Source organism: Protopterus annectens, chromosome 4.part0 (genome assembly GCF_019279795.1).
Source record: "Protopterus annectens isolate FY-2018-M chromosome 4.part0, PAN1.0, whole genome shotgun sequence".
NCBI lineage: Eukaryota > Metazoa > Chordata > Ceratodontiformes > Protopteridae > Protopterus > Protopterus annectens.
In genome coordinates this window covers 1,095,951,513-1,095,966,231 of record NC_056733.1, presented here as the reverse complement: position 1 = coordinate 1,095,966,231, position 14,719 = coordinate 1,095,951,513, and positions in this window count along the sequence as shown.

Genomic DNA, 14,719 nt, shown 5'->3' with positions numbered 1-14,719 from the left:
AGAGTGCCTTGTGGTTATCTTTGGAGTCCTTGGCAATTTTTCTTTCAAAGCTCACCTTGGATGATTTTATGAGGGATCGTAGTTTCTTGCTGATACTGATCAGGGATGTCTTCCCTTCTTGGGATTTTACTCTTTTCTGTACTAGTTTCCTCCTCCTATTGTATAGCTTGTTTATGGCAGAAGTCCACCAGACTGGTTTCCTTTTCTTGGAAGAGTGAGTCTTGGTTTTGCTTGGGATGGCACGATCCATGCATTCTTGTAGATGCCCGTAGAATGCATTAGTAAAGGATTTTGCAGCTTGGACAGTGTTAGCCTTCAGCATGGGGGCTTTGAAATTTTCCACCTCGGTCTTAAGTAATGTGAAGTTTGCTTTTGAAAAGTTTTTCATGGTGGTTTTCTTGTCCAGGGGTGGGGACAGAATATGGATATCCAAAGCAATTTGTTTATGGTCAGATCTAACCAGCAAGGGGTTGACCTCTGGTGTGGAACACCCGTCACCTATGTTGCTGATGACTAGGTACAATATGTTGTCACCTCTGGTGGGAGTGTTGACCAGTTGAACCAGGGCATTTGAGTTTATAAATTCTAGGAAAAGTTGGGCAAGGGACTTAGTACTTGAGAAGTTCTCCCAGTTAATGTTTGCGTAATTGAAATCACCCAATATTAGGGTGTTTGGTAGGACCTTTATGTTTCCCAGTGTTTCCAGAAAAGTGGAATGGGGGTCCTGGGACATGGTGGGTGATCTATAGCAAGCTACAATTTGAATTGCAGTTGTGCCCATTGTTAGTTGCACGTGGATGATCTCTGAAGCATCGTGCTGTGCCACTAACCTGGAGGTGTGGATATCCTTGATTAATATGGATACGCCCCCGCCTTTTGTATTGCAGTTTGGGTTCTGTGGCCAAAATGTATGGTATGAGTTGTAGCCTGGTAGTGCTGGGGTGCTCTCTGGAGCTTTAAACCAGGTTTCTATTACTGCACATATATCGATTTTCTCCATACTGAGGAGTGCCTCGAGTGTGTGCATTTTGAGGTTTAGACTTTTGGCATTGAGTAGCATTACCCTCAGTTTTTTGTTACTGGTGCTATTTACAGCGGTGGGTTTGTCTTTTGAGCCTTGCCTAAAAAAGGCACTATGGGAGTAGAAAGAGCCTTGGCTAGTATTCGAATGCCTAATGGTGACTGGTGCAAGCTGTCTCTAGTGAAGCAGCGTGCCTTTTCGAGCATGTCATCCCAGGTGGACAGACATTGGATCCCCTTTGAATGACACCAGAAACTTAGCCAATTGTTGAAATTGAGAATTGTTTCTTTATACTGTGGTATCATTCTTGGTAAGGGCAGGATGCTACTCAGGGTCAGGGTCATACCAGCCTGGGCTACGTGATCAGAGAGCTTTTCCATGTCTCTCTTCATGTAGTCCAGGGAGGTATGGTTCAGGTCATTCACACCAACATGGACAATGACAGAGTCATATTTGCACTTGTTCTGGAGTGACCTGAGTGCTTGTGTTATGTGGCAGATCCTGGCACCTGACAGGCAGCTAAGAGTAACCTTTTCCTTATTCAGCCTAGTGAGTGGGACGTCAGTGTGCCTGACTGTAGAGTCACCTATTACTAGTATGTTGGGTATGTTATTTTGCCTTAAGGGCTGTGATTGCATGGCACACTGGTTTTGTGAATATGTGTTTCATGGTTTGTGTTGGGGGGTGGAGGTTGCTTGGATGTTTGCTTTGGAGGTCTCTGTTGGTTTTGCAGATTTTTATTTAAAGCCTCCAAGTATGTTTTCATGTATTTATGTGTGTTTTTTGCCGGTGCTGGTTTAATGGGTCTGTGTAAGACTGGTGCTGTGATGCAAGTATTTCCCTTTTCCTCTTGACTGTGTGATCCAGTCTTGGGTGGAGAGAGCTTAGCTTCTAGTTTGGCTGTATAACTGCATCTCTTGCATGTGTTAGTGTTTGGTGGTAGTAGGTGGGGGTTGTCTGTGTAGATGAAGCAGTTGTAACATTGCCTCAAAATGCCCAGATTCACCAGTTGGACTGGAGAGTACACCTGAAACTTCCCTTTGGACATGCCTGGATACGTACAGTGAACTGTTTTACTGGATGGCTGGTAAGGTCGAATAGAGAGCCTTGTCCTTCTGTACAGTACAGGGGGGGTCTAGTGCTAGGGTTTATAAGTGCTTGCTATAAGTTTTGAGCAAGTGCCAGGCTGAGAAATGAATGGCTTGAGTGCTTAAGTTGAAAGTTTGTCTAGTTCCAAGGGAAAAATTGAAGGGGAGACTTTGTGGAGCCGGGAATAGTTTTACCCTAGCTAACCGGCACTGCCCGGTGCGCAAAACTGGGCAAATATTGGCTTTATAGCAGGGAAATGAAAGAGATAGATGTTATCCCAAAATGGCCAATAGACTACTACTTTCTGGGCTGAAACCACTCCTTCAGGGACAGATAGGCTGCTCAAAGCTCCCATCTCTCACAGGTGAACAGGGAAACTTCCTTCTATCCAAGTAAGGTATGGGCAAACACAGAGACTTGTAACACAGCCCTGAATTCAGCACTAACCTGAAAATTGGACTATACTAGTTTAGAAAGGTGGGAAGCAAGTATATATATATATATATATATATATATATATATATATATATATATATATATATATATATTTTGTTTTTGATTTTTTTTTTGTTTATTTTTTTTTTCAGAAAATAAAGCAGATACACTCAAAAAAACAGTTTAAAAGCACAGAAAAGGATACTTATTGTTATATATCGCAGATTAGAGTTGTAGTCAATGCCCCCAGTAATAAAGTAGGAAGAAACACAAATACAGTAAAAGCAGATGAATAAAAGTGCAATTTATGTATATAAAAACAATAGAAAACGAACAAACTAACTTAAACAAGTTACCCAATTAACCAGAAAAAAGCTCAAAACTGAGCTGTGTTCCAGCAGTCTTCAGTCTGACAAGTTCTAACTGCACACCCCTGCTTACTAGGGTGCAGGGGAACCTTCACAAAAAAAGATGGCCTGGATCAGTGCTCAAGTTATACAAACAAAGCTAGATTCAGCAGGCTACAGCAACAAGGTGCACCAATTTCAGAAAGAAACAGTTCAAATAAGTAGTCACAATAAGCCTCTGACCAGAAATTCCCAGCTCAGAAGGGCAGAATAAAGCCTCTTCTTCCACAAGAGTGCAGACCACAAACCTTCTTAATGTAGAATAACTGGCCTGAAGCCCAAGTGCTTAAGCCAGAACTAATACACTTTTAGAATAGTAGACACTGGGCCTTCAATCAGCAATTCCCAGCTTAGAAGAATGTAAGCTACCTGTCCTGCCACAACAGTGCAGACCACAAACCTTAATGTAAAACAGCCTGTATGAAGCCCAAGTGCTTAAACCAAAAGACTTAGAATAACAGTTACAATTTAATCAGGCTACGACCAAGCAGTAATAAATGCAGCAGAATAAATAAAATTGAGTACTTTTAAGAAAAGCAAAATAAAGTAGGAGAAAACACAAATACAGTAAAAGCAAATGAATAAAGTGCAAACATTTTTTTAAGTGCAAGAAGACAGGAAGGAAGAACCTAAGTGGGCTGGCCTTCTCAAATCTTTTCTTTGTATTAAGTAGAGTGAATACTAGACTCAGAATATGATCTAACTGTACTCGGTTAAGTGAGTAAATGAGATGGACCCAGGAGGAATGTTATGGGCAATTCCAGAGCCACCAACACTAATACCAACACAGGAACAGGGACACACAATTAGGAAACAGAAAAAAATGAAAATACAGTACTTTTAAAACTGCAAGTTTGTACTTAACAGAAGACTAAAATTCACTACTGCAAGTTTCACTTAGCTTCAGCTTGTAATGCAGATGTTTGTAGTCAAGCAAGTCTCACAGGAGTTGAGCATAAAATAATTTTTCAAACTTTGTGGCTAGCACTTAAAGTACAGAGGAATCCCTCTAGGCTATTAAATATCAGATAACAAAGAAGCGATAACCACCCACTCTTATAGCAAAATAACTGCAGAGAGACACACAGCACACTGTTCAGAAATACACAATTACTCTTTGAACTGTTAGCTGCTGTAATTTTTTACCCTTTAAATCCTAACAAAACTGCATTTGGCTCCTCTAATAAAGGTCTGTTTATAACTGAAGTTGACTTGTCTGTATTAATCAATACATTATTCCCTAATTTTCCTGTAAACACTAAAGTGTTGTCATTTCCCTTAACCTTAAACAATGGCAGATTAATGCTCTGATTTGGTGCCAAACTGCCACACCCTTTATAAAGCTATGGAATGCATTTTTTGCCCTGAAGAGGTAGCAATTTCACTTTGTACTGAAGTCTGTTTTTCAGTTATACTGGAATTTACTTTATAAAAATCTGCACTCTGATGGATCTTATTCCCCCTCAGTGCAATATTTGCACTTGCTTCTGGAAGCAAGAAACTATGTGAAATAATGTGAAATTGAGACATTGCCTGCATGTTATGTACATTAACTGTGCTGAAGTCTGTGTGTTTAATACTGAAACATAATTGTGCACTTTGAATTATATGTACACAAGAATTTATTTATGTCAGAAACTGTACTGATAACCTGTTTTCTGTGAGTTAACCCTTTTGCGTTTAGGCATATTTAACATTCTTGAACTAATAACCTTTAACTTTAAAAGAGCATTTCTGGAACATAGTTTTTTAGACTGCTTTACCCAGGTTTTAACTTTAAACCAAAGATTTACTAATGTTTTAACTGTAGAAGAATTACTTGACATGTTTATGCAACAGTTATGCAAATGACTTTTACTGAAGAATTAAAACTTTTTTGAGCTGTTAACAAAAATGTGCATTATAAAGTCTTACATAACTTTATGATTCTGGAAGAATGTGTGCCATCGTCTGTAGCTTATTAACCTTTTTTTTGCTTTTTGGCTGTGTGACATCACACTGGAAACTTGAAAGTTTGTGAAGATAGCTGTTAGCTTCATAATGTGTTTTTATGTTCTGAAGGAACACTGCTGAGGTTTGTTAATGTAGTGTGTTGGTCTGTTGAAGTTCTTTGAGGCTTTTTTTGAAGTAAACACTGGTGCTATGCAGAGGTCATCTGCCCTGTCCATTTCCTGCATGAAGTAGTGCTGTCTTACTGAAAGGTCTGCTCTGTAATGAGAAACTGTAGTGCCATCATTTCTGGCTTATTGTGTATAGAGTTTACAGTCTTTATTTATGGAAAACACTGGTATGCTGCTGAAAAGTCTGTTATGAAACATTTGTTGTCACTATAAACTGTTAATGAAACCTTGAAGTTAAGCTTGCTGCTGCACTAAAAACTGTACTTGAAAGGGTTACTTACTGCAGCTATTTTTGTTGAAGTTCTGAAGTGTTGCTGATAAGTTTGCTGGGAAAACTTGCTATGTAGAACACGTAGTTGAATGAAACATGGAGTGCTGCACTGGGATAAAACACTGCTATTCTGTAGTCTGTAGAACACGTAGTTGAATGAAACACTGCTGTTCTGTAGATTTTTTTGCAGAACACACATAGTTCGACTGCTGATGCAAGGTTTCTATGGGGTTTTGGGAGTTATTGAAGTGCTTTACCCCATTCATAGAGGCTCACCATTATAAGAATTGATGAGACTGTACTTTACTGGAATTAACTGGAAACAATTGAACTGAGACTGAAACAAAAGTCTTTATCTGTTAATTACCCAAATCATGGTGAACAGGTGCCAGTCTCTCCTTTATGCACCAAGTCTTGTGTACTTTTCAGAATGAATTCTCCAAACATTGTAGTTCATTTAATAAGGCTGTATTAGATGTTCACAATATCTGAATACAGTCTTCATTAACAGTGCTGATAATAACAGTGCTGCTAAATATATCCAAAGTTTCTGCACATATCTTCTGATTGTCCTGAATGATGTAAACGGAAAAAGTCTTTATTTGACCTATCTTCTGTACTCGGGCTCGAGTGCCTGTATTGTAATCTTTTCTGTATTTCAGGTCGAACTAACTGGCCTTAACTGAGCTGCTGTCCTGAACACAACGTATTATATTTCTTCAGCCAGTGCTTTTCCTTTGTAAACTGCATTTACTCCCCCAAACATTGGTTGTCTCATATGTGCTTTATTTAACATTTCATTAAGGAACATTCTGTAGCTGGCAAGATTGTATCTTTCCCTTGAACATTCTGTATTTCTGTATTTCCTGCACATTTCTTGCTTATCTTTCCTTTCTAATAAACTGTCTTTCTCTGCAACTTAATGCATCCATGTCTGGCGCTACATATTTTACCTTTTAGTCTGCATAATGCCTAATAATTACTTTAAAATGGAGATCCCTAATCTAAACATTCTTAAGGATCTGCATCCAAAATCCCAGTCTTTCCTTGTTTCTTCATCATCCATTTCCACTTTGAATTATTGGTTCTGCTTGTGTTATGTATTTGAGCCTTAACTTATGTAGCTCTAAAATACCCCTTCAAATTGTGTAATCCCAAACCAACTTGATCTATTGAAAGAGTCATCTTATCCCACTTGACTCTTGCTGTCTTACCCTCCAAGATAAACTCCTTCAGCTCTTTATTAATTACTATCTACAACTTCACCTCCTTTGATAAAAATATGCATTACATATGTAAAATTAATGAAGCTAAAGGGACTATAAAAATGTAAATGCATGTACCTTGCTATCCATATCCATATAACAGAGGTTCCAATTTCAAAGTTTTTGTATCATCTTTTGTTTAGCCTCTTCCCACATATACTTAGCTGCCACACTAGAATCCTTTGTAATCCACAATCCTAAGTACTTAATTTTGTCATGTCCCCATAAATATAGATATTGTTGAACCCATTGTTGTGTGGGTATATATTTTACAGCTACTGCTTTTGTTTTAGCTTCATTAATTTTGTATCTCAGAAAGATTAGAAATTGCCCCAAAATGTTCCACAACACTTAACACATCATTTTCTGATTTTTTTTGTCAGGTATAAAATAATACCTTCTGCAAATAGAGCCTGCTTTTCCTAACTACCATACAAATTATATCCTATAATTTTTGAGTCCTTTATTTTCTTTGCCAATGCTGCTAAACATAAGACAAATAACAAAGGAGAAAAAGGACACCCCTACCTGGTTCCTCTGCTCAAACAGAAATTATCTGAAAGGAACCCAGCCACTTTAATTTTGTCTTTGATCACTTGTATATCCTCCTAGTCAACCATATATTTTTGTCAGGGAATGCAAATGCTTCCATTGTTCTACTGAGAACCTCCCAGCTTACTCTGTCATATGGTTTCTCTGCATCAAGACCCACCAACAACAGTTATATTTTTTATGTTTGCTTTCCTCAAGATCATCAATTTTCTGTTAATGCTGTCACATGTATGCCACCCCTCCACAAAATTGATCCATATTTATCAATTTTGGCATTACATTTTCCATTCTTTGAGCCATTATAGGCATAAACACTTTATAATCATGGTTTAGGATTGAAATGGTCCTGTATGAAGCTAGATCTGATGGGTCTTTACCCTTTTTAGGTGTTGCATCCATCACCACTTTCTTCCAGGATGTTGGTGTTTCTCCTCCTTTTAAAAGACTGTTAAACAAGTCCTTCCAGATTATCATTTTTTCCCCTTCTAGCTTCCAAAAATGCACAAGAGTACCATCTATTCCTGGGGACTTTCCTGTGGAGTTGTTATATATCACTATTTTATCTCGGCTCCTCCTATTATAACTGTTAGTAATTGAGATTATCTACCTCTAACCTTGCCATATTTAATTCTTCCGTACATATTTCCATTTGTACATTTTCTTGATTTCCATAATTCTGTACGTTATAAAGATTTTTATAACATTTCTAAGATATTTCCAGTACCTCTACAGGATCTCTTGCTATCTTCCTTGTTATACACTCCCTATGCATGGTGAGAGCCTTTTCTACTTTCTGTTGCCTGAGTCATTGTACTACAAGTTTTTCTTCTCTGGAGTTATCAAAAAATCATTGCTATCTGCCCACCTAGAAAACCAGTAGCCCCTCCTTGTGATAATTCTGTTTTGGAGTAATTTACAAATTTTTCTTTTGAATCTGTGCACACGTTCAATTTAAAGTCATTATCCTGGAAAACAGTGTTACTCATTGCTCTGACTTCTACATGAAAAGCATCTGTGTTGCACCTTCTTACAGTAATTCAACCCAGTCTCATATTTCCCAAAAATAAGGTAAGATTGAGAATTAATCCTTCCCATATGGCAAAAGTAGTTTCAGAGTTTACATTGAGCCAGACAATTCATCTCAGTTTTTTTTACGAGAAGCAAAATGTAGGGGAGAAGTAATTCTTCACACTCTGGATGTAAACAGGCAACTCACATCCTACATTGACAGAACAAAACCCATCAGGAAGGCTAATCAATTGTTTCATCTGTGTCAAAACAGGATTTTTTTTTAAATGGTCAGCTTAAGTTATTTTTTTGTTTTGTTCTTCATATCATAAAAATACACGTCTAGGAAAAAGAAAGTGACAACTCTAGCATGACTATTGCTACTTCTGTGGCTTGTTGTAAAGTAATAGGGTCTAGAAATCTTGTATATGCAGCAACCTGGTCTTTCATGGACACTTCTACCAAACACTACAAACTGGATTCTTTCTCTAGGACCAGACCAGGTTTTTCTAGGGTTATTCTGTAGTCCTCATTGACTCTGACTCTTCTCACTCCTCCCTTTATTCTACAGACTGGTATTTGTCCCATATAACTTCGGCTACTTCAACAGTGATCTACTGTTATAGGAAGTTTACTTACAGAAGTGTACTTTTTTCTCTGGTAATTTTTTTATGATTTGAGCCCTTAATATTTTAGACTTTCTCTCAATGTTTCAGTACTAGCTGTTTCAATTGGTAGCAGTTTCTCTTCTCAATTAGATATATTAATTACTTCAGTTTCCCTTGTATTCTAGCTTCAATTTGTTTGTTTCCTTCCTCTAAGTCCTGAAATTGGGGTCTAGTTATTTCCTCCCTCCTATAGAGCCATTTAAGCTTAATTGTAGTGCAAATATGGTTACCATATGTGCCTATTTATACAAGGTAGTCTCTATTTTGACAGTTGTGTTCTGAAAAAAACACAAAAACTGGCAAATGTCCTAAAATTTCAAGACAAAATGTATTTTATAAATTTCCACTAGAAGTTGTTTAAAATACTTTTGTATCTGAAACATCTTAGCATAATATGAAACAAAGGAAACAACTCAAGTTCCCCAAGCTGAGCTTTTATTTTGGCAAAAAGTAAACTGTGGTTCTTTCACCAAATGTGGATAAGATCTGTCCTGCAAAATCATGCCTTTCTGTAAAGTTTCCCAGTTTCGGCATTTTTAAAAGTGGCAACATTAACCTCATCCAAGAATAGTAAAAAAAAAAAAAAAAAATCACATTTTTATTAGTAAATGAGGAAATGACTCCATATATAGTTATTTTATCAAAGGACTTTGTAGACCATTGCTGCATTACTAAAACCCAGGCAGTATTCCAATCCTATTTTGCATAATTGTAAGTAGTTTTTACTTTGAAAAAAATGTGCATATTTGAAAACAATTGTGTGAAATGAAAAACAATAGTAAAATAACATTTATAAATTAAACTATTAGTGTTAACTTAGTTAAAAGTAAAATCAGCTTCAGTGGTCAACACTTCCCTCTAACATATTAAAAGCACCTACTAGGAAATATTAAACAGTTCTTAATGTAATGCTAAACTTTGCAGTAACAACTGCAATTGGAATATAAGCATATTAGCTAACTAAATCGGAACAATAGTGCTCTAACCATATAAGTTTTAATAGAGGCTTTCAATGTGCATCCATCCACAACCCCTTTTCCATTTTTGCACATGGGTCATGATACCACTTCAGTAATGACAATCATCTACAGCCAAGGGACACACCGTTGGATGGCTAGCCCTGCTGCAGTTGTTTTTCCTTACACATACTCTCATGTACACTCATACTGATGTACACTCATACCTATGGCCAAGTTAGTGTTCAATCCAACTACTGCATGTCTTTGGAGTGTGTAAGGAAACAGAACTACCCAGAAAAAAACACATGTGAACACAGGAAGGGCAGGAAGACTTCACACAGAAGGCACCCCAGCTGAGAGTTGAACAGGCAACCCTCTTTCTGTAAGATAACAACTCTGTAGGCTATACTAGTGTGCCATGGCTTTCAGTGTTGGTTCTCGGTTAAGTACTTGCATAAAATTGTTTTCCAGCATAATTCTTTTAAGCAGTTTCAATTTTCAGCTTTGATATATATGCAAGCATGTTATACAAACAATTTAATGTATGTACTGATAGTGTTTCCCTTTACCGATCTGCTAGGCAGCATGCAGTAATAATGTTTGCCTTAGGAGATATTCTTTGCAGCTTTGTAAAGCACTTTAAAACATCACGGTATTTCTAACAAACAGATGTTCACATCTGAGTAATTACTATTTTAGTATTATTTTAAATTACAAATTACTTGGATTAATTAAACTGAAGAGTATATGTGCCACTTGAACTTAAAATCTAGAACACTAGGTCATTATTTTGGTTTACAGAATCTCCTGCTGACAATAGCCAAGGCCATTGTACATACAGTTTATGTATTGATCAAAACTTTTCATGCTAGTTACTTTTTGTCTGCTGTAGTTGGTCACTTCCTCTCTTCCTGAACTTTTGTTGTCATTCCTGGCAACCTAATTATGCCTAAATGCTTTCAGGAATTTCTCATTTCTATGAAGGAAGTCTCCTTTCTGCCTGTGATTCAGAAGACTTTTATTCCCTGCACTCAAATGGAGTGTCTCTTGATTCACACTATCTTCCTGTGTTTTCCAACTCAGGTAGCCCACCAAAGTAGTTTCAACTCACTAGATATATTTCCCCTGCACTAATCTCACTAGGTAGCTTGACAATCCATATTAAAGGCCATGATGGCTAATGCAGTTTTTTTTTTAAGAAAACGCATCCTAAAATAATCACGTCTTCTTGCTCTACTTTTTAGCTTTTTTAGTACTTTCACCAGTGCTATATAAATAATCTTCCTACTTTTTGCACAAAAGGTCAGTAGTTAAGCTTGAAGGTAACATGAAAATACACTACAACAGCATACAAAATAGCACTGGAACAACATTTACTCCTGGTATCCAGTATCCCATTGTGTCACCAATCTTTGCCTGTCACAATTCTTCAGATGTTTATTTAGTTTATTTTATTCTATTTATTTTATTTTGTTATTTTTATATTAATAAATATAAAATATTATATTTGTTATAATAAATTGATATAATTAATTTAATTTCAAATCTAACTTTTTAAAAAATTTTTGGATAGAGGATTGCAAGTACATTATTTTAAGAGGATTAATATAAATAATAAATTTTAATTATTTATATTTAAAAGTTTAGTTTTATTTTTTATATAATTAATTCCATTTGATTTTAATTATTAATTCATTTAAAGGTAAATTAGTTAAACTTTAATAGGTAATATTTATATATATCTAACATAATTTATGGTTTTCGTAGCTCATATATTTCAAACACCCATTTGCTGACAACTGAACATGCCCGACTTCCTTTTAGTTTTTGGGCGCACTTTTTTTGAATTAGAAGAAGGTTAAGAAGGTTATATAAGGAAGTGATGTCATGGAATATAATTGTCTGAGGAAGTTTAAAACTTTTAAACGGAAGCGCTTACATATTTATTTGTTTTGTGGAGTCTGCTAAATTATTTTAACTATAAGTGTGTGTCTACGATTCGTTTAATAAATATAATTCTTTCTCCGGTTGGTGGCCTTGCGTTTATTTGGTTCGTATATATGCAAGTGTGTTATACAAACAATTTAATGTATGCACTGATAGTGTTTCCCTTTACCGATCTGCTAGGCAGCATGCAGTAATAATGTTTGCCTTAGGAGATATTCTTTGCAGCTTTGTAAAGCTCTTTAAAACATCATGGTATTTCTAACAAACAGATGTTCACATTTGAGTAATTACTATTTTAGTATTATTTTAAATTACGAATTACTTAGATTAATTAAACTGAAGAGTATATGTGCCACTTGAACTTAAAATCTAGAACACTAGGTCATTATTTTGGTTTACAGAATCTCCTGCTGACAGTATCCAAGGCCATTGTACATACAGTTTATGTATTGATCAAAACTTTTCATGCTGGTTACTTTTTGTCTGCTGTAGTTGGTCACTTCCTCTCTTCCTGAACTTTTGTTATCATTCCTGGCAACCTAATTATGCCTAAATGCTTTCAGGAATTTCTCAGTTCTATGAAGGAAGTCTCCTTTCTGCCTGTGATTCAGAAGACTTTTATTCCCTGCACTCAAATGGAGTGTCTCTTGATTCACACTATCTTCCTGTGTTTTCCAACTCAGGTAGCCCACCAAAGCAGTTTCAACTCACTAGATACATTTCCCCTGCACTCATCTCACTAGGTAGCTTGACAATCCATATTAAAGGCCATGATGGCTAATGCAGTTTTTTTTTAAGAAAATGCATCCTAAAATAATCACGTCTTCTTGCTCTACTTTTTAGCTTTTTTAGTACTTTCACCAATGCTATATAAATAATCTTCCTACTTTTTGCACAAAAGGTCAGTAGTAAAGCTTGAAGGTAACATGAAAATACACTACAACAGCATACAAAATAGCACTGGAACAACATTTACTCCTGGTATCCAGTAGCCCATTGTGTCACCAATCTTTGGCTGTCACAATTCTTCAGATGTTTGTAGATGTCCATAAACCAAGGACTCCCTACTACAGTACTGGCAGGAATCTATTGAGGCTACAAACAAGTTTTGCAATTTAGTAAGACTAAATAATTAAGCATATGCATCACTGTCGATCAAAAATAGACAAAATTAATATAAATAATGAATGTAGCAAAAAGTGACACCTTTAGGCATGTATAAAGTAAAAGAATCTAATATATATATATATATACACACATACATAGTCACACATATGCATGCATCTTCATATCCATGCAATCTTAAAGAAGAATGCAAACTTAATATGTCTTGTGAAGCTAAAATGAAATACAGTGGTAAGTCTCCAGATAGACACTACTGGCAAAAATTGGAACAGATGAAGACATACCCACAAACACGTTTGCAGTCCTTAGAGCTACTCAGAAACTTATGAGGAATGAAAATGACAGATGATCCAAAAAAAGTAAAATAACATTGCATAGTTAAATAAATAATACTTAATCACCTACAACAGGCTCAACTTAAATGCAATAAAAATCATAGTGAAACAGTTTCCTAAAAATAACTAACAATTTTTTTTAGAATAGTGATAAATAATGGGGGTACTCCATATTTTACCACTGATGGGCTATCTGCTATCATTCTGGCTGTCCTAATGAGAAAATAGCCCCACCATCATATGCATAAAATTTTGAATGACTGACCTTGTAGAACATTTATATGTATATCTGTATAGTGGCTAATATAAAACAGGCAAATATCAGCATCAATAACTGACCACAAAAGTTCAACAATGCAGACATAAGCAGTACAGTACACATGCACAAGGAAAATCCTCTTCACATGCAAGCTAATAGGTGAAAAAAGAAAAACATTTTTTACAGGACATGTCCCTCTGCACCCCCTGTATGGGGAGCTTCTCCCCCACACCCTGTTAATTATATATGCTAACTCCAAGATCACACAATCCCCAGGAAGGAGCATACTCCTCAACCCCAGAAATTGCCAAATCTCACACATCCATTCATCATCTGTGTGTTCTCAAACAAGGTGTGTTGACAAAACAGATATCGACATTTGGGAGTTTTGACAAAAGTCACCATACCCATATATATTATAATTTTGTTGAACACTTATGTCAGCAAATTAGTCTTTTTCTGGCTCTTGATCTTCCTGTGACAACTAAGCCTCCATCTCTAGTTGACACTTAATCTGGACTTCCTAGAACACTTAGAAAATGAGGCAATAACTAGGCACCCTTGTCATTGAGAAAGCACAGTGAATCTGTGCTATGATAGGCATTTGTGAGTAAATACTTCTGCACATCTATCATTCAGGTAAAAATACTAGAACTTTTAGACATGCTCATTCACCTTGTACTCTTAAGTACAAGAACTTTAATCCCAGTAGTTCAATCCAGGTGGAACATATTTGATAGGACTCTGCTAAATCCATACCCTGAGATGGGTGACCTGTCAATGGCCAGTCATGTCCATTCCTTCTTAGTTTCCTCTTCCATTTTCCCTGAAACTAAATGGCTCCTGTCTTCTGGGGATTAATCAGGGTCAAACCCTCTATACCACTAAGTTAACACCATGGCAGATAATTAGATCATGTTACCTGGTCAGTAACTACTACCTTTGCAGTGTTATAATGCTGCTTTTCATAGATTCATAGACTGTTACTAGGCTAATGACCCAAGGAGCCTTTCCTAAGACTAAAAGAATAACAATGTCTTGCATCCAAATACGACATTGAGGGTCAGACATTTATAAGCTTATCTCTGCCCATAATAACAATGTCTTGCATCCAAATAGGACATGGACGCCAGACCTGGTGTAAATTTCCTATTCTCCATCCACTTGTCTAGATTGTACTTACACTGGGTAGTAGACATGCTCAGATTTGCATGGATGGGAAGCCTGTTCCATAAGAGGGGCAGTGTCATTGTTTGTC